This window comes from Ceratotherium simum, chromosome 7, assembly GCF_057802395.1.
Source record: "Ceratotherium simum simum isolate JZ-2026a chromosome 7, ASM5780239v1, whole genome shotgun sequence".
Taxonomy (NCBI): Eukaryota; Metazoa; Chordata; class Mammalia; order Perissodactyla; family Rhinocerotidae; genus Ceratotherium; species Ceratotherium simum.
Window position 1 is genome coordinate 56580902 of NC_141906.1, and position 24421 is coordinate 56605322.

Sequence of the window (24421 nt, forward strand, 5' to 3'; positions counted from 1 at the left end):
TGTTTTGTGAGGAAGATCAGCCCTGAGCTAACATCCATGCCAATCCCCCTCTTTTTGCTGAGGAAGACTGGCCCTGAGCCAGCATCCATGTGGATCTTCCTCCACTTTATGTGGGATGCGGCCACATCATGGCCTGACAAGTGGTACATCGGTGCACGTCGGGGATCTGAACCTGGGCTGCCAGCAGCGGAGCGCGGGCACTTAACTGCTACGCCACGGGGCTGGCCCCATATCCACAGGTTTTGAACGTACATGATGATGTACATCAATGAAATTCTTTATTCATTTTGCTAGTCATTCAATAAATCCTTTCAATATTGAGATTTAATGTGTGTTTCTTCACTTCTAGGAAATTTTCTTACTTTAAAAGATATATCAATTGTATATATATTAGCTTTACATATAAATATATATTTTATCTGCTCCTTTATACTTGTTCTCCTTTAGTTGGGTTTCTTAGCCATTCCTAGTAAGTATTATCCAGTTCCCCTGCCTCCCACCTTTGCTCCACAACCATCTTTCACTAGATTTCATTTTATTGTTGGTTGTGTCCCATTCTTTGTTTTTGCCTCTATGACATAGACTTGGTGTGTTCATGAGACCTGATTTTATTAGTTTTCATCAAAATTCTCTCTCTTTTTCAAAATAAAAAAAACCTTCTCATCTGGGAATGTGTACTCAATAATTAGAAGCATATGTTATTGCAACCATCTTAACCTTTGGATCTCACAAGCAAACATGGATAAAGGGGAAAGAAGCTGTGGTCTAGGTTTCTTCTGCATTGATAATTTCTTTATTTCTCTCATAACATGGAAAGTGACATTATTGATTCTGAGATGAATCTTGGTACTCTGCAAAATAATGAAAGTCCATTATTACATAGGCATTCATTCATTTATTAATTTTTTTCAAGAAAATGAATATGTTCTGTGGGTTAGATATTAGTAAGCACTGACTTTGATTAAACAAAAAAGGAGACGTTCTCTGTATTTGAGGTGCTCTCAGCATGTTAAAGGAGACAAATATGTAAACAAATTAGAACAAAATATGTTCATAAATATAATGGCACAATTGTTCACTGTTGCCTGAATTAAAGGATTAAGTTTTAGAATTTTAAAACTAACTGTAACTCTAGAGCTTGTTTTGTCCCAAAAAGAAAAAAAACAATGAACATACTATGTAAGAATATCTTTAGATATTTTCATTGAATCTTCACATGAAATGGATACTATATCCAATTTACAGGTGATAAAATGTATTCAGTTTCTCATTCATTCATTTATTCCTTCATTCACTATTTAGCAAATAATTACTAAGTGATGGACCCCATGCTCTGCACAGTAGAGACAGGCAGATGTAAGAGTCATTGTCCCTGATTCCATAAAGCTTAGTGTGGGTGTGGTGAAATATACAGTCAAATAATCACAAAAACAAATAAAATGTGTAAGTGTTTAGGAGGCATGGTACATGCTGCTGTCAGCATATGTAGTAGTGCAATTTGGCCTTGTCATTCCTTCAAGAACTATTTTAGAGCTTTGGCTTATTGCCAAGCATTGTTCCAGCTGCTGGAAATACCACACAAACAAGTCAGAAACAGTTCTTACCCTCACGGAAATTACAAACTAACAGATGCTCAGAAAGGATAGGAAATATGTTGGAGGTTATATATGAAGGAAGTAGGGGAGCCAAAATTCACACTTAGCTCAATCTGATGCCTAAGCCCAACATCCATTGTAGCATGCTGCCTTCCCCACTTTCATCTTTGTGTAGTTTAATGAGCATTTGCCTCCTTTTTGTTTATCTGCCCAACAAATGAACATCCTTCCCGTGTTGGAGCATTCCCCACACGCTATATGAGTCTTCATGGTAGGCAAAGGCTGCCTCTCACTGCGGACACTGAAAAGCCAGATACGTGTTTCCAAGTCATCAGTGCAGAAACAGGTTGGGCACGTGGTTTTGCCAATTCCGTATGCTTACCCTGCATTTTAATTAGGTTTAGGTGTCTCAAAGAAGGAGAGTACATCTATCAAAAAAGTGGCAGAGAAAACGCCTGTTGTGCGGGGCTTACAGCCATGAAAGCGCAGTCTGTGGCTCCAATATTCAGCAATGGTCTCAGAGCGCTGTGATTTTGGCTCCAGTCCACGCTTTTTTCTTACTATTTTCTGAGTCTCATTCTCCCACCTTCCTGATGACTGATTAAATTATCTAGATTTATTTTCTACTGCCTGCAATTAAAAACCCAGGCTAACTCAGTTTCGACTATTTCATCACAGCACTGAACTTGCCTGACCAATAGCGGATTGGATGATAATGGAAGAAAATTGTCATGTGCGTATGCAGAGTTCTATATAACTTCCTCCTTCATCTCCTTCCCTGTAGGGAAAGACAAATTAACAAGAATTAGAATATTGATTATGCTTTCAGGATGGTTGAGTGGTGTGATGGCAAAGACAATTCGCATAGAACAATTTGGCTTCTTGAAGTCTATAAAGTGATTCAGCCAAAATGAGTATCAACAAATATCCAGACTCTGATAGTATCTTCAAAACGACTGAAAACAGCAATAAAACTGAGATATTTTACTTTCCTTTTAGTCTACTCCTAGCTGTTGTCAACCTTTTATTCTCACTTTTTAATTTTTTTTAGATTTTTGTGTGAACATAGTCATCATTCTAAAAATGTGAACTGAAAAATCTGTCAAAATCTTTAACCTCATGATCACCAAATAACCGAGTACGTGTGATTTTTCACTTTTCAACTAGTTACTCTGATGTTATATACACACAATCTAAAGGAACTGTCAATCAAGGAATCTATTGATCCTCAAAGCTGTGATTTCAAACAGAGAAGTTTCCTTACCACCACTGAGTTTGTCTTTGGTAACTGGTTTGCTTCTCAATGCATGTTTTCCTTGTAATTCAAGAACACTTTCTGTTTTTCTGAGTTTTCACTAAGATTAATTTACGTAAACTTTTTTTTGTTGTTAGAGTTTATAGAGCTTTATGTTTGCTACAAGAGAAGTTTGATAAATGTATGCATATCTGGTTAAACAGAAATTTTCTGTTATGTTTATTTGTTATAGAAATTATTCAAGAATCTGTTGATTCAGCATATTTAATTATAGGAATACACTAACAGTTCTGAAAAGGAAAATGATTCAGCCATCCATGTTTTTCATTCTGTCAACCTTTCAAATCTTTCAAGGATATTAGAGAGCTTGGCCACTGGGCATGTGGCTATATCAATTAACATTAATACACGGTTAACACTACATATTAATCACCCAGAGGTTAAACTCTACATCCAGTAATCTGGGTATTTCAAAATACCGGGATGTCTGATGTTTGGTAGATGGATATCCAAGCAATTTTTTTTTAATTCCAAATAAATATTTATCTTTGAAGCCTATATTACTATGAACCGATGCCTTTAATGACTTATTCAAATTTCATTGAAAATAAGCAAAAGAATTTTTATATCACTATCAAATAAAAATAAAATACAGCATAAAGAAATAAAAGGATACAGCAAAGTGCCTAACCCTAGGATATAATTAAATATTTACATAATAGCAGATGCCAAATTTCTACAGATTGAATTACCAATAGATGCTTTATATCAATTCATTTTTGCCTTATTTATTTTGATACTGTCATCACTGTATTTCTAAGTAATTCATTGTCAGTTTTTGTGTTTCTTTCTTTTGGTTAGTTTCTTTGGAAATATTTTTCAGATTGACCTAGTTTAATTTTGGCCATATTATTTATTTACATTTTCACTCTAGCTTAGTATACCAAACTATATTATGTTATATTGATCCTTAATCCTGAGTGACTTTAGGTGTTATAGTTAGTATTTTATAAGATAAAAGCTATTTACAGTAAATTTGTTTTAGTATTACACAAAAGACTTAGTGAAATCTTTCTAATCCAGATTTGGGGGTGGGGACAAAAGAATTCCAGATAACTTGAACAGGTGGCCAATGTAGATGACTTTAGTGTTTTCACTGCTGACCTTCATCCAATCACTTCCCTCAGTCTTTCTTATGAGATCTATAAGCGAATGAAAGGCCTTTTGTTTTCATGTCATTGGGAGAGGTTTAGTTTCCTTCTCTTCCAAAATGGGAGGAACTAGTGATACTCTGCAATCTTACTAATTCTTGCCTTGCTTTCCTGTTTTATTACACAATACTACTGCTGTAATTTTATTATTGCCTGCATCTGCATCGTTACAGATTGCAAATACTTACACATATTTTATCACTTTGTGTGTCCAATACAGTCAAAGAAAGTATCAGTTTTTATCTTCATTTTATAGATAAGGACCCTAAAGACCAAAGAATTAAATGACACATGATGGCTTATTACATGGATCCACAGTTGGGACGAGCTAGTTCCTTAACCTCTGACTCCAAGGTGAGTGACGTTTCTAGTACACTACAACATCTCACTATCAGTTATTATGCTTATAATAAATATTTATTGAGCCAAACTCCTTTCTTTCAGGCCCATGTTAAAACCCATAGTCATTTTTATCACACTATGCCACCAGGTAATGTGGATTTAAGTTTGATAGTGAAGTATCAAAAATGTTGCTTTCTAAATATTTGGAGTTTGGTAAGTGCAAGATAGAAACATTTTTATTGTGTTATAAGCCAAGAATCCAATTCACTTCTATATCAGAGAATTAAATCTCTCAGCCTGAATGAGAGATCCTTTAGCATTACTTACTTGCGGCCTTTCCCTGAGTTAGCTTCTTACGCGTGGAGGCCAATTTCAGCCTTTCTCAATCATCTTAAGAGTAAATATGAGAATATGGAATAACAATGCTATTCAATTGAACTGCATTTTACAAGTTTTAAACATCTTGATCTGATAAGAATCCTGTCAAGGTCATGGGTTGGATTTTATAATTCTCATTTTAAGAGATGAAAAACTGGAAGTGAGGGACTAGCCCAAGTACACAAAGACTCAAGGCTAGAACCCAGTTTTCTTGACTTGCAGGTCTGCACTTCTTCTACTCTGCCGCCCCACTCTGCCGCAACTTGGCCAATACTTAGAAGCCATCATAATGCTCCTGACAAATAGCATTGTTCAAGAGAGGGTACATTCTCTGTACACTTTGAGAAGGCTTCCCTCAGTTCTTCACCGGGGATTGAGAAATTAAGCAACCAAAATTCTTTACAATAAAAACTCAAATCCTAATTGCAGGGTAATGCACAAAAGAAATGCTTTCTGGGAGACAAACATTTAGAAAAGTAAGAGAACATTAGTACTTCAAAGCACTGGATGCTGCTTTGTGCCGCTACGGGATTTAACCCTCCCCATGGGTTAAATCACTGGACTATTGGTTAAATCAATGGACTTGGGTGTCATCACTGGACTATTCCAATTACTATAGTGATAAATGCCGTCATCACAGTCGTCCCAATTTAAGACAAGGAAACAGAACTCTTATCTTGAAACAAAAATACTCAAGCAGGCTAAAAATGCTGACACTAGCCGTGTCTGCGCTTAAAAATAGTTTGTTCATGAGTGAGTTGCCTATATGGGTTGACAGGAAGTGATTCCAGAGTCACTTTTCCATGAGGTAGACGTATGGTAAGCAGAACAATCCTGTACCCATAAAGGAGGAAAGATGCATAAGAAAAGAACAAAATTATAAGCTGTGAAGGGAAGCTCAAATTATTATGCAATGCACTAATGAGAACAAATAGATACCATGTTGCTAAAGAATCTTCAGAGACAAATGACATCTCCAAATAGAATTTGAATATTAATAAAAAGGATGCTTGTTGAATTGCATGCTATGTAAATGTCAACTGTGTATTAGATCATAAGCAAAATATTGTTTAAAACAAGTCAGATGATTTGGATGTGTAATCATATCTGAGGCTCTAAAAGCTGAATGTATGTGGCACATTCTATAATCTACCAAGCATTTCATAATCGTGGACAGCATTTGACTTTATTAGCTCTCTTTTATCTGAAATATTTACATATGCATGAACATTTCTCCACATTTTTAAAGTTATAGTGACAAAATGCTCTATGAAGCTGTATTGGGGATCTGAATTTTTAAAAGGAATTCTAATCTAAAAAGGTAACATATTGCTCAGGAAATTAATATATTCAGCACTAGAAAAAGTGATAATTGGGTTCAGTTGTAGGAACTGCAAGTTCCTTTTTGGCCATTTCAAATGTCGTATTTCAATGTCACCATGCTGTCCAATTAGCAGTGTTCATGCTTCTTGGCTGGACGTTCATGGCCCTCCATAACTTACCCCAACCTACTTTTCTTATCTAATTTCCTGTTAAGTTTTACTTCATATTCCTTGTTTTCTGTTCATAGTGACATTTTTCTCTTCCAAGTTTTTATTTATGCTCTTCCCACTGTCTAAATGCCTTGTCCCCATTCTGGGTCCCTACACTTGATTCTTTCTTTAAGTTCCAACTCAAATGCATCCTCTTTCCTAAAGTATTTTCTACTTCCAAATAAGCCTGGGGTCACCCATTTAACCCTAATTACAGACATCTGCAGGAGGTTACAGCTAACAAGACTCCTTTGTGAGCAATTTCTCGTTATCATTTCCCGAGTCTTACTGTGAAGCAGAATAGGCAATGACTCTAGGTATTGGTGACTACAGAGGCAGATATTTTATTGATAAATGGTCATTTCATCAGGCTGAAAACAACTAACCTGATAGTGCTTTCTCTATGTTCACTGACTAATTTTTGATCGCTCATGAAGTGTTGAAGAAAAGATTTAAAGAGGCGGGTTCTATGTTTATATCTATAGCACTTCATTTCAGAAAGATGCCGGTTGACAATCTATTTGTATTAGCAATATTTTTATTATCTTAATGATGACTAAATCACTACGTTCTTTCTGTAAAATATTCAGAGTTCTTGTGGTTGCCATGTCAAAGACCTTTATCAGATTACAGTGTGCTAAAAATCTGATGATCCTCGGAACATATAGTTCAGCCTTCCCGAGATATCCATTCTAATTGTTTTTTTTTGAATTCCGGTGATAATGAATAAAGCTTAAAATGTAACTTCATTAAAATTATAGGAGATATTTGGATGTTTTCCTGGTTTGAGGATGCTAGGACATATATCCATTTGTTCAGCAAATAAATATCAATTGAGCACCGACTCTTTTCCTTAATACAGTATTGTGGACATGTAGGGAGGGTCTACTTTACCCTATTTAAAATTATATATATTTTTTATATTTTTATTTAGAAAATTATATATTTTTAAATAAAAATTCTGACATTATCTTCATGTAAAATGATTTACAACCTTGTTAACATATACAGAATTTTCCAAGCCTTGTGCTAATATTTGGCCCTAAAGAGTTTGCTTTCTCTTCTATTTACTGTAACTTGTTTACCTACAAAATAAGAGAAAATGAAAGGAAATGTTCAACTATTATTGTATTTTTTCAAACAACGTTTTAGTGAGCACTTACTTCTAATTTTCAGAATTGCTGCCCTCTGGGATACAAAGAAAAGTAATATTAGTTGCTACCCTCAAGAAGCTCACAGTCTAGTGGGGGAAAAATAATAATATCTAAGGTCTAAATAACCCTTTATTGATTATATGCCTTACTTATTTGTTTTTAATGCTATTTTATAGATGAGAAAATTGAGTTTCTTGGGTCAAGTTGTTTGCCCAAAGTTGCACAGTAATACAGTAGAAAAACCTATATTTAAATCGAGGTCTTATGCCTATGAGTCAGAGGCAGCACCTATTTCAGATTTGACCTTATATTAACGGGCAGCGAAAGCCCTAAGGAGATTAAAACCTGTCTTCTCTCTGATTCTTAAATTTAGAAATGTTGACTGCAACAATGGCAACTTCATTCTTGTTAAACAATTGCTGTCTTCAAATTTTCTCTTTATTCATCTTTTCAATTTGATCTATTAAGTATTTCACAGCTCTTCAGCTGGAGGAGAAACAGAATCAATGTTGTGCTACACTAAAAACAGCAAGGAATTATGAGAAAGCCCAGAGTTGATTATAAAAAGAGTCCAAAATCAGACAGGTGACTAGGATTCATTACTAATTAATTCATAATCCTCTGCTATCTGGAATGGCTGTGGTTGAGTGTTAACCAAACTTTCTAGTTGATACAATAAGTTTTCTGTTTTTTTTAAGTGAGTCTAAGTGCACTCAGTATCCTGCAGCACAGGAATGCCACTGATATCTCAACAGCATTGGCTGATGGTTCCACTAAAAATGAGAAAAATGCTAGTTTTAGAAACTTATGACTGATGGAAAGACAAGTAAAACTGATTTGGAGGCAGGTAAATTTTCTGTCCTTTATCAGAAAATATAAGTTAGAAATAAATTTGAGTCAGTAGCGTTAGCTAGCATTAAGTTTAGAGAGTGACAGATTTCAGCTCCCTGTAAAAAATTTTTCTAACAATTGTAACTGATCATGAATAGAATAAGCTAACTACGAAGTAATGAGGTCTTATGATTGGATGTCCCAATAAAAGCTATATGAAAATGTTTTAGGTTGTGGCAGAGGCACTCCCTGTGTGTGCTAGGGGGTTGAAATAGATGATTTTGAATTTACCTTACATCCCACGTTTCTTACACTATTCCTATGTTAACTCTTTGTTTTTTTCCCCTTCTTTAAAAAGGCTGATAATTTTGAAAAGTGGGCATATGAAAGAGGCAGAATAAAGATAAAAATAAAAATCAGAAATATAGAAGGAGAATGAGGGAAAGGGAGCAGTAGAGGAGAAAAAAAAGCTAGGTAGTATGAGGATAGATGGAAAATTAGGAAAAGGGATGCATAGTGGTAAGTCTAATGAGTCTTGTTTTTCTATAGTAGGAACAGGCCAGTACACAATGACTAACATCTGCTAAATATATCATAGGTGTGTTTAAGCAGGATACAAACACCCAGTTTAGACTTCCATAATGTTAGGGTATTAGGTAGGTCTTTCCGTGATGCCAGCGTGACCACTGACATTCAGCCTGATCTCTTTCACATATACTTCTGCCTCCATGGCCTGCACAGAGCACAGTGAAGAAGCAATGCTCCAGTAAATATGGCTTATTTATGAATAAAGCTTCAAGCTTCTGTACACAGTCTGTGGCATGTTCCTCCCCTACCCTGCTTTCGACTCTCCATGCTTTCAGCATTGTCTCTCATCCTCCTGTTTTCTTCTTTTTCCTGTTTAATGCAATGATTTCCTTCTGATTTTAACTTCTTTTCAGGGACATTCTGCCTCTTTATTTTGACATTGTCCTGAGAGGAAGGCTAATTTACACCCCCGCCATACTTGATTTGGCCTTTTCAACCCTTTTCTTGGGCAAGACATGGTCTGATGATTCATTCTTTTTACTGTCTAAATTCAAACTGTTTCTATTTCTCGTAGGCCTAAGGAAATCTGCTGATACCTGCCTAAGGTCATCCAACTCTAACGGGGATGCATACCAGACCCTCCCAAAGCTTTCTTTGGGACAAGAAAGGTGAAGAAACTCTATCATTAAGAAATTAAACTCTGAAAAAAAGTCTTCTGTTCCTCTTGCTGTAAAAAATAATATATTGATTTATAAGGCAGCGAATCTGAAGAAACTATGAAGGAAATAAAAGAACATCTACAATTGCTACTGGACTTTCCACTCACATCAGTTTACTCATCTTTCATTTCAAATCATTAAATACAGTGTAGTTAACGTGCACACATATAAATGCCATGCTATGGGAATGGGCTGTATAGAGCATCCTAAAGTTTACACAGGGATGTAGGAAGGCTGCCTTTTATGTTGCAGCCAACATAGGAATTGTTCCGGCAATAGTCCTGAAGTTTTATACTTCTACTTCCTTTTAACCTTTCCTGATTGGGCAATAATAGCTGAGCCTCTCTTTTTGGAGGTCGTCAAATATGAAGAATTGCTCTGGTCTGTTGCTGGAACCACAAGGCAAAATGTGGGCAGTTTTAACATTTGTAACAGTATCTCTGAATTTTGGTATTTTTAAAACAAAAAACAAAATTAGCAAATATGTCAAGACCAGTAAGATATTAAATTGGAAGCAAACACTATTACAATTTATATCTTTAAAACCTGAGTTGAGAGTTTTGCTTCTGTCTATGATGGAGTAGCATGTATCAAAGAAACCCTCTTGAAGAAAGTAAGTGTAAAACCTGGATATAAAACAAAAACAAAACAAAACAAAACAGCTGTTTGAATTCTTTAAAGAACAGTCATGACAGCCAATACTTGTGGAGACTAGACCTAAGAGGAAATTGGATCAAGGTGAACCCCACATTTGCCTCTATAACCCCCCCACATTACTTTGCTGATTCTCAGGGATGGAGATGAAGATTGCAGAGGAAGTAGTAGCCCAGAGTTGTGGCAATCTTATTGTGATGGAGAGAACACCATCCGAGTTCAGGGAAGCCAAGGCAACCACAACTTGAGAGAAAAAGATCCTGGAGGAGAGTACACTACAGAGAAGTAAGCCTCAAATTCTAAATGCAATTTTCCTTGAGCATTTACTGACTCATAAGGTGTACGGATTTGGTGCAAGACACTGAGAGACAGGCAGAAGATGTGTCCATTTCACAGTACTGGGGAAGCAATTTTAGCAGTCCCATCTCACAACAAAGGAGGGGCTCAGGAAAACACCCCAGTTGAGAACCTCAAAGGGCTACCCATAGCGATAAGAGCTATGCCATAAAAAACAAGGACTGTGCTTAAAAATAAAGGCAAAGTAAAAGTAGAACAGGACTTGCAAAACCTGAACTCCAGACTAGACTGTATGAAGGTGATCTGGTCATACTCTACGGCTTGCAAGAATTACACTAAATTCTCTTTGGAGGAAGGTAATATGTTCACTGCCACTACAATTTTTTCATAAGGTTCAGTTTAAAAAAATTATCAGTCATGGCAAGAAATTGAACAAAATGACTAAAAAAGAAAAGAAAAAGTGAGAAAAAGAAAATTAAAAGAAAAAAAGACAATAGTAAAACAACCACAAGAGATTCAGTTATTGTAATTATTAGACACAAAACATCAATATGACTATGATTAATATGTTCACAAAATAAAGAAAAAGATGGATGATTTAACCAGAGAACTGGAATCTACAAAAATATAAATCCTAGAAGTAAAATATATAGTAACTGAAATTAAGAAAGTAATAAAGGAGAGCATCTCATTCAGTACCTAGAAAGAGAAAAAGAAAGAAAGTAATAAAAGTTTCAATAGCAGTTTAGACTCCACAAGACCAAGGATTAGTGAACTAGAAGGTAGTTCAGAAAAAATATCCAGATTGAAGCCCAAAGAATACAAAAGATACAACTAGAAAAATATAGAAAATATCATGAGAGCCAAATAAAACAAGGTGAAAATTTCTGAAATTTGTGTTACTAGTTTTAGAGGGAAGGCAACAGATAATTGAAAAGAAACAATATTTAAAAATAATAAAAGGCAATTCTTTTTAGAAAGCTTAAATAAAAAAAGGACATCAAGCCCTTGTTTCAAATAGCTTTTAAAATACCCCAAATAGGGCTGGCCCCGTGGCTTAGCAGTTAAGTGCACGTGCTCCTCTGCTGGCGGCCCAGGTTCGGATCCCAGGCGCGCACCGACGCACTGCTTCTCCGGCCATGCTGAGGCCGCGTCCCACATACAGCAACTAGAAGGATGTGCAGCTGTGACATACAACTATCTACTGGGGCTTTGGGGGAAAAATAAATTTAAAAAATTAAAAAATAAATAAATAAAATAAAATAAAATAAAATACCCCAAATAAGAATAAAAGAAAACACACACACACACACACACACAGGCCCATTGTTAGTTTGGCTGAAAAATGGAAAACCAAGGAGAATTTGAATGCATCCATATAAAAATTTATGTTTTCTTCAGAGCTGAAATAATAAGACTGACAGCAAACTTTTCATCAGAAACAGTGGAAACTAGAAGACAGATATGACATCCTGAAATGCTGAGAGAAAATAACTACCATTATAGAATTCTATTCATGATAAAAATTTCCTTCAAAAAGTAAAGACATTTATACATAAACAAAAATTAGAGAGATTCATCATAAGGAGAGCTCACTAAAAGCACTATAAAAAGATGTTATAAAGCAAATAAAAAGAAGAGGATATTCACTATCTCCTTCAGGATCTTCCTCAGCTTTAGAGAACTGTCTCCTCTAGATCATGACTTTCCAGGGGCAGTCCATATCTGATCAAGGCAGATATACAAAAACTCTACAATTTTTACCTGATATGGGGTAACTATTAGAAAATTCTTGCTATAGTGCTCCCTGCCATGTTGGTCAAGGTTTTGACAGGGCAGTATGATAATGTTAATTTCTAATAAACTGTGATTACTGGTACTGGGAGTCGTTCAAGAAAGCAGGTGAGAAGATAAATCATTACAAAAGTTGGTTTTAGCAGCTGGATCATTCAATACCTGTCTGACAATAAGGATCCCAATGCCAAAGGTAGGTACAGCACAGATATATCTGGCATAAGGTGGTGGTCCAATTGTTAAACCTTTCACTAATAGTGATTTAGGAGGATGTACTGGTGGAAGGGAATGTATAGAGGAAATGGCAGATGAAAGGATAACATGCTTTCCTGGCAATTGCTAAAGACCATTGATGTTCCACAGAAGGGTAATGAAGAGCTAAGAGGAATACTAGGCAATTGAAGCCAGGTGTGAAAGCCTCTCCTGTAGTAAGAGGTAAAGAAAGCCTAAGACCAACTCAAAAACTTAAGAATCAGAGAGACCAGCTTCAGAGGTGATCAAATGCTCACGAAGCCTGTTCTATTATGTCAAGATCATGGCCCTGGTAGGGAAAACCTGGGACTTTGACACATTGGATAAAGACAACTCAGTAGATGCCATGAAACTTTTTGTCTTCTCAGAATCCTTGGACTCTTCTAAGCCTATAAAATAGCAACCCCATCAAGAGCCAGTGTGACCCATTCCCCACTTCTTGTGTTGGAAGATAACTCAGAGGCTCTTTCCTGTCAGCTATCAGGTGTGCCCCTCAGTTTCTGCTCCTACCTTCCATCATGGCCACTACTCCTATAACTAGGGTTAGGTTGCAGCATAGCCTAGCTGGTTCTATAGCCCAAAAGAGCTGCAAATATAGATTTCTTATGCCAGTAGGTACTGGGGGAGTGTGAGTGAGACTATATTCTGAGGGTGGTTAATCAAGGGGTAAGGATATAAAATAGGATAAAAAAGAGTTTATTGACTTGGAAATGCTCTCCTGTGATACAGGATTCAACGCTCAGGCAAAGATCCCTGGAGATAGGAAAAACTTGCTACTAGGATGTCTCCTAGAAGCATGTAAAAAACGATGACCTACATTGAGTGAATTAAAAGGCTAGAATTGCCATAGCAGAAAAGGGAAAAAGAAATCAGAATGCTCAGTGGACATCGGGGAATGGGCATAGCATGTATGGCCAGAAGGTCTACCAGATGATTATGTTCCATGGGAAGCCCAGAGGGCATACCATTTACAAGGGCTATGATGAATGATCTGATGAGAGGGGTACCAACAACACTAAAACTTTCAGTGGTGGCTTTACTCTGTAAGCCATAGCCATGGTTTCTCAGTAGGAGAAACTATTATATAATGCAGCTTGCTGATAATAATAGGGATGATAAGACTTCTCTACAAATAGAGGACATGTGATGGAGTTAACTGCTAAATCTAACAGGCTACAATTATCTTATTATTTACAAGTTAGAGAGGAAGCCAAGGGATTAAGGGTTTAGAACATGGCATCCCTATGGACAAAACAGATAGGCAGTCAACGAGGGCATTACTCAGCTTACACCAACAGAAAAAATCAAGGATGGATGACCAGGAGGCTGAGAGAAGTTGCCTCGATAAAAAGTCATGATCCATTGCACAGTTCAGTAACTTGAGCTGGTTTTCAGATTCGGAATACATTGACTGAAGAAGACACCAGGCCCCCAAGATGCAAGACTCTGCAACACCACAGCAAGTATATTCAATAATTTCCTCAGTGTTTACCCTAAGGAATCTACAGTCAGTTATTCAGGTTAAGCAATAGACTGAGAAAACAGTATTATTCAAACATTTCAAGGACTGTTGGACTGATCTGAATTGGCATTGATCCCTGGAGACCCAAAGTTTAATCACAGTCTCCCTGGTAAGACCTGGGTTATATGGGCCCAGGTAATACATAGAGTTTTGGTGAAGTTCTAGCTTATAGTGGATCTCTTGGGTCTGTGGATTCATCCAGTGGTCATTTTTCTGTCTCCCAAATGAATAATTAAAATACTTAGCAGTTGGTGCAACCTGCACTATGATTCCCTGGGGTAAGAGCTGTTACTGGAGAAGACAAAGAAGCCTGAGAAACTACCTCCATCCCTCAGCCAGGATAGTAACTAAAACCCAATATCATACTCCAAGGTGATAGTGAAAACTAGCGCCTGCTTTAGGGTAAATTTGCTCTCTTTTTAAATGTTATCTTGCTCCCTTCCGCCCCTTGTTCCAGGATCTCAAAGTAACTCATCTAGTTTATTTCAATATACTCTTTATAGAGTTTTTTGCAGTCAGTCTTACCTCTCTTCATACTACAACTAGAGTGATCATTTTAATCTAAGTATAATCGGGTAATTCATCTTCTTCAAAATCCAAGCATGGTTTACTTCTGGATTAAGTCAAAACCATAAAACCTGACACACTCCAATAGCATGTACTTTTGAGGCCTCTCCAATAACATCTAGTATGTGCTGCTGTGGTACCCTCTTTCATATCTTTATAAACCCATATTGTCATTCTGTGTTAACTTGTCCACTCCCTCTAGCTGTTCTGCTCACAGTAAATTATGCTCAGAGGAAAGTGGATATATTTTATTAACCTTTCTTTCCAGTGCCTTATCTAGTACCTGATATATAGTAAGGTATTCGATACATGTACCCATGAATCAATGTTCGTAAAAGTACCTAGCCTACGTTAGAAATGAGAATCAAAAATGGCTGGTTAAATCTGTTAGTTGAGTGCTGCCAGGAGACATAGTTGAGGGAGACGCCAGAGTAATATTTGCTTTAAGGATGCAGGATTGGCTTGTTGTCCTTTGCAGAATTTATTTGCTTTGATAATTAATTTTTAGCCTAGGCTAACATTAAAATTAGTTGCTATTCCCAAGGGCATAAAGACTGCCAGTAAATGATGTCAGGGACAATTTCCTCAGAGCAGTTGATAATTCATATGCAGATACTGTAAAGTTGGCTGCCATAGCAATGCTGATCAATAATAAAAAAGCGTGTTGAGTTCTTCTGCTCGTTGGTGCAAATAACAGCTGTCCATAAATTCTTACCAAATCAGTATTCAGAGAACATGTATATAGCCCTAGTCTAATTTCTAAATCCTGAGATTAGAAAAGTGATCACTTAACCCCTCTGCCATGCAGTGGGATTTTTAGGACAAGTAGATCTGTCTCAACCTATATACTGCCACAACTATTGAGCTTTATTCACAAATTTCAAGAAGAATCATGTTAGAAATGGAAGGGTTTTTTAATATTATTCTCACTGGACTCTGTCATTTTATAGTCCAGTAAGTTGGTCTAGAGATGTTCTGGAACTCTACCCAAAAGCCCCCAATCAGGTAGCGTCCAGAGCCCTCAGGCATTTTTTTTTTTTCCACTGAATGATCTACATTGAGTGGTGTTGCTTTATAGGGTCTCCATAGGGTCCGATTTAGTGAAGCTCAGGTAGCCACAGTGTAAAGGTTGATCACAGCAGTAAATTCCAGGAAGTAGCTCAGTTCAAGTATGTTTGTGCTCCTCAATTCATCCAGACTTCATGTAAAGTTGGACATTATAAACTGTTCTTTGGAACATTTTCCTCTTTAATTCTGAAATATTTTTCTTTTCCACTTGAAAGTAGAATCTGTTGCTCATTTAAAAGGCTTTGTTATAAATTTGCAATCTATTGAGGTTTCAGGAAAAAAAAATTCATTCCTTTAAAATGCTTCTGTGGGTAAATTTTGAGGAGCAATGAAAATAATTCCATTCTCAAAGTATACTGAAAAATTAATTCAGTATAGTCTTGGGAAAGTAAAATAACTTCAATTAGAATTATACAAATAATAATAATAAAATTCAGTACTACAAACTGGTCTCTTGTCAATGAGTGTTTAAAAGCCCATTATATCCTTGGAAATATTTTTAATCTATAAATTAATCTAAAAGGATATTTTAATTCCAGTGATATTCAGTTTGCTTAAAGTTAGTGTGAACATCAAAGTAAATTTTATTAATTAGTAAAATCATTTCATCTATGAGTAAACAATTTGACAATTATGATCCTAAACTGAGAACCTTAAAATTTATCACTGCCAGCTTCTGTTGCCTCATAACATTCTCTAGGCAGCACCAATCTTGCTTTGAGATACAGTAACTACCAATAACTACCCTCTCCCTACAATTGCAGTGAGCAAAATTCTAAGAACGTGCTGATTCATTAAAAATTAATTTTTTCGGGGCCGGCCCCATGGCTTAGCAGTTAAGGGCACGCGTTCTGCTGCTGGCGGCCCGGGTTTGGATCCCGGGCGTGCACCTACACACCGCTTCTCCGGCCATGCTGAGGCTGTGTCCCACATACAGCAACTAGAAGGATGTGCAGCTATGACAGACAACTATCTACTGGGGCTTTGGGGGGAAAAAATAGATAAAAATTAAAAATAATAATAATAATTTTTTCTCTCCTTTGTCTATCTGAAACTGTGGTCAGATCAGTGTGTTAAGATTCTAGATTCACTTCTAGGGAGTCTCTTCTAAGATTCTGAGAGCTAGAAACTATTTTAGAGGTCATCTACTCAATAGTTTCCAATTCTTGTATGTTTTCAACATTTGTCTTTAAAAGTAAAGAATAAAATCTTTGCATGCATTGAGAAACTACCTGATCTTACCCTCCAAACCTTTTAAGACTCCATCTTCAAGTTGTTTCCTAAGAAGCCACCCAGCCAACTATAGTCCATGACATTTCAAGTGAAAAAATATATAAAAAGAAGTTCACAAATGCTGATTCATTGACTATTCAGCATTCACTGAACTGCCAAGTATTGTGGCTTATTAAAAAAAAAAAAAAAAAAAACTAGAACTTGTGAGTCCTTTAGTAGACTTCGTATGTTTTCAAGTGATACCTTTACTGTGACAGCAGTGTGAGTATAGCATCCCTTCTCTTCCCAGTGAACCAATGGTGCTAACATTTTGACCTTTGAAGTTCTATACTTCTTTACTGTATAGCCCAAATCCTGCAGTTCTCTCCCTCATTGTAATGTGATTATTTCACAGTGGCACCATGTTTCTATAGTGATGCAGCACTGAGTCTACACAGAAGTATCATAAATAGAACACTCTACTTTCTTCAACAGCAAGTTAAAGGGTGTTCATGAGGTTGGCCACAATTCTGAAGGTGAGTGAGGCACCTGAATCAGTCTTCAACTCAATCCGTATCCCTCCTCTCGATGCTCTTACATGTTAAAGAATACAGGGGCCAGCAGAGAGAAGCAGGGAGTCAGTGTCAAGGTACCTGCATCTATTCTTTTAATTCTTATTAACTTTTATTAATGAAAATATTCACATTTTCTCACCACACTCATAAAAATTTTCACATCCGTGACGCCTATCTTCTTAAGAAAAAATTTCATTATGTCCCCCAAATAAATCAAATCTTCCTAGGATATGCTCATACAATACCCTATAATTTTTTTTAGCAATTTTCACTTTTATAATTACATCACGATATGATTGCATCATCAATGTCTGTTTTTTATATTAGACTTTAAGTTGCATTATGGCAATCCTTGAGTTTGCTTTGAGCACCATGGATATCCTTAGCACTTATGCTGCCTGGCAAATAGTAGACAATCTATAGATGTTAGTGGAATAAGTATATTAAGAATAAATTATCTTTCTTCTGTCAGTTTCTGCTGATTGATAACAAAACTCTCGCACAAGAAGTCAAGACACGGCTTCAGGGTTCTCAACACAACTTTCCAGAGAGTCACTACCAATTAGAATGGGTAAGAAAGTTGTTTGCCATTCTTGGCCTTACTACTCATCCAAAATAGCATTCCCCTAAAATTTTCTTCATGATAAAAGTCACCTGAGGGCTTAATAGAAAAACACATTCCCAGGTCCGTCCTCTAGAGATTCTGATTCAGTGAGTTTGAGGTGAGACCTAAGGACTTTTTCTTTTTTTTAAACAAGCATCTCAGGTAATCTTACATCAGGGGAATTTGAGAAATGCTGATGTAGATACACTTTACAAATTTGTCTGATCATAATACTCACTTGATAACTTGATTTTAGAAAAAATAAACCTAGCCATATACGAATCTGGATGTTTAACAAACACCAGGTTATTCTATTGATCAGATAAGTGTGAGAAACACTTATCTAGGAGAAATAAAATATAAACTACTCTGCTATATGTAAGCTCTGTTTTATGAGCTTAGATATAGCTTTTTTTTAGGTGGAACAAATTTAATTTTTTTAAAATAAGAGAAAAATGAATTCTGGATGAATATGATGAGTTTAACACATGAATTGTCTTGATTCTCATCTTTAAACCCCATTGAAATATCATAACATTGTTATAAAAAGTTACAAACTTACAGGATAAGAGAATGACAGAAGAGATGGTAAGTGAATCCTGAATTTACCACGATTTGGAAAGTAGCGATCACATGAATAGTAAGAATGATTCAGGTTGGAGTATTCACCCCTTTGCTAGGTGCTTGCAAGGAGGAAAGCACAAGAATCAAGCTAATTTGCCCCACAGATTCACAATGAAGCTCGTGAATTGGAGGCTCAAGTACCCCTGAAAGTGAGAAAGAAAACGAACAATAAACAAACAACAACAAACAGAACAAGAGGAATGGTTGCAAATCTGTATATAAAATAGCTATACACTCGAAACTTCTGGCTCACTGCCCCTTCCCATCCTAATAAAAGACAGCAGGCTTACTGCTCAGAGTTTGAGGACACCAGGTGCAGCTGAATGCGAGAAAGAAGTGCCTTACCAAAACCAGACAGTAATCCGAAGTTTATACGTAAGAATGGAAAAGAGGAAAAATAGAACAAATCAAGATCAATGGTACTATAACACTGCACCGTTACCACTGCACCAGCTCTGGAATCCCTGCTTTCAGATTTCTTGTACATCCCAAATCATTAAATGTCTTTAACGCTTAATCTACTATTTTCTTTCATTGTTGAACTTCCAGAAACACAGCCTACCAGGTTTATAGTACTCTAGACAGGTAAATAAAGAACTGTTATCTTGGGAAATCAGTTCAATAGAAAATCCTCTGTGCTCTGCCTACCCACCCCTGCCCTGCCACAACTCCTGGCAAACACTGATCTTTTTACTGTCTTCATAGTTTTGCCTTTTCCAGAATGTCATGTAGTTAGAATCATACAGTATGTAGCCTTTTCACATTGGCTTGTTTCACTTAGTAATATGCATTTAAGTTTCTTCCATGTCTTTTCTGGCTTAATAGCTCATTTCTTTTTAGTTGAATAATATTTCATTGTCTGGAGGCTTCACCTCTGATGAGAGGAACCACAAAGTGAAATTGCAAAATACATGGATATAAGAAAGGGAATAACTGGGACCATTTTGTTTGCAAGTCTTTTAACCAAGCCCAGCCAGTTTTTCTCCTGCTACTTGTTGCTTTGCTCTTTTTTTTTTTTTTATGGTATAATTGACATACAATAAACTACTTAAAAAGTATACAATTTTATAAGTTTATAGGTATTTATGCACTTATGAAACCATCACCACAATCAGGATATTGAATATATCTATCACTCCCAAAAAGTTTCCTTTCATCCCTTATAATCCCTCCTTTCTATGTACCCCTCCTCCACCCACACCCATTCCCAGGTAACCACTGACCCATTTTCAATCACTACGAATTCATTTGCGTTTTCTAGAATTTTATATAAAGGTAATCATACAATACGTATTCATTTTCCTCTTGCTTATTTCACTCAGCACAGTTATTTTGAGATTCATCCATGTTATTTCGTGTATCATTGGTTCATTTCTTTTTATTGCCAAGTAGTAGTTCATTTTGCTACAGTTTTCATTCATTCACCTATTAATGGAAATTTGGGTTGTTTCCAGGTTTTGTCTATTACATATAACATTACTATGAACAACCTTTTCTACAGACATATTCTTTCATTTATCTCTTGTAAACAGTTATGAGTGAAATGGATGGCTCCACATCCTTCACTACACTTGATTGACTCAGTCTTCATTTTTTGAAGATGTAATTGGCTTTATTAAGTGATTCATGAATCAGGAAGCATCCCATCTAGCAACTAGAAGAGCACTGAGTCAGTTTTTTTAATTGTAAACATTCTAATTGATGTGTAGAGAGATTTCATTGCAGTTTGTATTTCCCTAATGACTAATAATTTGACAACTTTTTCTATGGTTATTTAGCATCCACATACTTTTTTTCCCCCCCTAAACAAGAGAAATGTATTTCTTACAGTTCTGGATGCTGGGAAGTCCAAGATCAAGGCGCTGGCAAGGTAGGTTTCATTCTGAGGCCTCTTCTCCTGACTTGTGGGTGGTTGCCATCTCCCTGTGTGCTCACATGAACTCTTCCTTGTATGTACAGCGGTAGGGGTGGGGCGGGAGAGTGGAGAGAGTGAGCTCATCCTTGCATGTTTTGTGAAGAGTCTGTTCAAAATTTTTGCTCAAGATTTAGTGTGTTTTTTGTTTCTTATTTTGAAAGTTCCTTATATATTCTACATACAAATCCTTTGCCAATTAAATGAATTGCAAATATTTCCCTCTGGTCCGTAGCTTTCATTTTCATTCTCTTAACGGTATATTTTGATGAGCAAATATACTTGATTTTGGTGACCTAGGATTTATCAATTTTTTCCTGTATATATTTGTGCTTTTAGTTTTTTATTTAAGAAATCCTTCCTAATCCAAGATAACAAAGATTATCTCTTGTTTTCCTCTAGGAATTTTAATAGTTTTAAATTTATACTTAGGTTTATGATCCATTTTGATTTAATTTTTGTATATAATATGAAGAATGGATTAAAGTTTATTATTTTTTGCATGTGGATATCCAGTGGTTCCAGCATCATTTTTTTGAAAAGACTATTCTTTCTTCACTGAATTTTCTTTGCACTTTTGTTGAAAATTAATTTCTGGGTTGTTTAATTTGTTCCATTGATTTGTTTATCTTGATGCCAATATCACACTGTCTTGATTACTGTAGCTTTTCTAATCTGTATTGAAGTCAGGTTGTATAATCATCCAACTATGTTCTTTTTCAAAGTTATTTTAACTTTTCTAGATCCCTTGAATTGCCATATGAAACATTAGAATTATATTTCTAATTTCTATAGAACAGCCTGCTGATTTTGACTGAAATTGGATTGACTATGGATCAATTTGTGAAGAATTAATATCTTAACAATACTTTGTCTACTAATCTATGAACATGGACTGACTGTCTCTCCATTTATTTATGCCTTCTTTAATTTCTTTCATCAACGCTTTGTAGTTTTTAGTGACAGGTCTTCACATCTTTCATCACATTTATCCATAAGTACTTCATATATATTTTTTTATAAAAAATGCTGTTTTTATTTATGATTGTTCATTGCTAGTACCTAGAAATACAATTTATTTATTTGGTTTTGATCTTGCATCTTGCAAATTTTTTTAAACTCACTTATTAGTTCTAATAGCTTGATTTTTTTGTAGATACCAATGGATTTTCTAAATAAATGATCATGTTGTCTGCAAATAAAGAGAGTTTGACTTTTTTCTTTTCAATCTAAATGTGGTTTATTTATTTTTCTTGCCTTAGTGCATGGTCTAGAACCTCCAGTACAACGTTAAATAGACATAAAGAGATTTTCTTGTTTCTGATCTTAGGAGAAAAGCAATCAATCACTTAACACCAAGTATGGTGTTATATGTAGGGTTTTTTTTTAAATTTTATGTTCTTTATCAAGTTCTTATCTTTTCCTCATACACTGAAAGTTTTTATCAGGAATGGATGGTGGATTTCCTCAAGTGTTTTTTTCTATATTTATTGAGATTATTGTATGGTTTTTCTTCTTTCGTCTGTTAATAATATTGATAAATTTTCAAATGTTAAACTAGCTTTGCCTTTCTTAGGATAATCTGTACTTGATAATAATACATTGCCCCTTTTACATATTGTTGGATTCCATTTACTAGTTATATCTATGTTCATGAGAAATATGGGTCTCTAGTTTTTTTTCTTGTAAGCTCTTTCTGGTTTTGTTGTCAGGATAATCCTATCACCACTGAGTGGTTAAGAAAGTATTTCTTCTTCAATTTTTGGAATTTTGTATAGAACTGGCATTACTTTTTCTATCAGTTATTGAGAGTGAGATGTTGAAATCTCCAAATGTAATTGTGGATCTATCTATTTCTCCTTGCAGTTCTATCTATTTTTGCTTCATGTATTTTGAAGCTCTGTTACTGTATGTAAATATATCGTAGGATTGTTATAGCCCCTTGATGAATTGACTCTTCTGGATGGTGGGAACAGGCAATATTCTTGGCTCTGTGAGAATTACAATAGTTGTTCTCTCTGATCTTTCCAGTTGGTTTCTTCAGCTTCAGGAAGATTTCTCACACACGTCTACGGATCAGTCCTCTTCTGAAAAACTTGAGACAGACCTTCCACAGATCACCAGAGATTTCTTTCTTTGTTTACCCTCTGGTACTTGCTCTGTGGTCCCTAGCTGCTTTGGCCTCTGAACTCTCAGCTGTCTTCCCAACTCAGCCAAATGCCGCACTCTGATTGTGTTTCTTCTAGCTCACCTAAATTGGAAACTGTAGTTGATTGCATAATTTTCTACTTAAAACAAACCATGTTAATTTGTACTAAGATCTGAAATCTCATTTGGAATTATTCACATACTCTTTATTTAAGAATATACGATGTTATAATTCTGTTTTAAAACAAATTATCTAAAATACAAGGATAGAAAAAAATAAAAGGATAAACAACATAGGAAATTTGAATAACACTATGGAACTAATTCACCTTTGTGGTGTCAGGGAAATAAAGTTTCTACAAGCATTTTTAAAACCTAACTACTCCTGCAATGTGATATATTGTCACCATGTTGTAATGAGAAGCAAGTATAAATAATCATTTTGTGAAAGATTGTTATAAATGTATGTGCTTTAAATAGAATAAGGCTAAAGAACATTTTGTTCTTGTTACTGCTTTCCAGAAGTTTGGTGATTCAGTTTAGTTCAGATAAACCCTCCAAATATCTGTCTTCTTGTTCCAGCTCATACCAAAGATGTTCAAATGCCTTGATATCTCTTATTCCTTCTCTCCTCATTGCCTTGTCTGCTCATTTTTCATGTAACCGTTCCCTGACCTCACTCTTATCTTTCAACATCTAATTGGCCTTCAATAAGGACTGAACATGTGATGGCAAGATTTCGGGGCTGGAATTTTCTCTCTGTAGACTTTCCAACTAAAATTCCACAATGTTCTCGTTTTACTGAGTCAGTAAAACTCCCTAATGTTTCCATTCTTAGTATATCTCTACTTGGACTCTTCACCTCTTTTGTGACTTTTGACACCCTCTTGATATTTAAAAATATGGAAACAGCACCATGTCTCATTTCTGCCTAAGATGACCTCAAAATAAGATTTTTCTGTAAAGATTTGGATGAAAAAATATAGGTATTTATTCCAAATTAAATGACTTGTCTTCTTCAGGTTGAGTTTCAAACTGTGAACTTCAAAGAGTAAGTTCTGCTTGACTAATTATAAAGACAAAAAAAATTCCTTTATGAAAATGACTAAATTGTCATGAACATAAGCTTTTATATCCTGAAAGAATAGAAATAAGTTCTATGTTCAACATTTCTTAACCATTGTGTCTATGAACTACCATCACAGGAAAGGAATTTTTTTTAACATCTTAAGGCAGGATGCAGACAGGTAACCAGGGTAGCATAGATGCCTCTCTGCTACTGTGTGAGCTGCTCTTGTAGATGTTGATTCTGTACCAAGATATTAATGTTATTCAATCTTTCTCATCAAAAAGCAGTATCTATTCTAAATACTTAAACTCAACTTTTTTCTTAGAGGCAATGAACTAAATATAACGATAAGCGACAGAAAGGTCTAAAGATCATAACTTTAACTCAGCTATGATAATGAGATGAAAACACTTGATTGTGTCTGGGAAATGTTACTTTTATCCTAGGGAGAAGGCAGGCAGGCAGTAGAGGGTTGATACGGTGAAAGAAGATACGGACAGAGTTTTGGGGAAAAGAATAGCTTGGCTGTGAACAAAGGAAATCTTGTTGAAAATGTATTTAGGATCCTGTTCTCCTAT

At 35.7% G+C, this 24421-nt stretch overlaps 1 long non-coding RNA gene across 1 annotated transcript in view; it reads right to left on the reverse strand.

Moving 5' to 3' along the window:
* Positions 1-425: 425 nt before the first annotated feature.
* Positions 426-24421, reverse strand: part of LOC147916677 (uncharacterized) — a 39575-nt gene continuing 15579 nt past the window's right edge. Inside the window, exons 2-3 of the long non-coding RNA XR_015552800.1 lie at positions 2286-2373; positions 426-851 (exon numbers count right to left, since the gene is read on the reverse strand). This is a non-coding gene — a long non-coding RNA (uncharacterized LOC147916677). The remainder of the gene's footprint in view (positions 852-2285; positions 2374-24421) is intronic.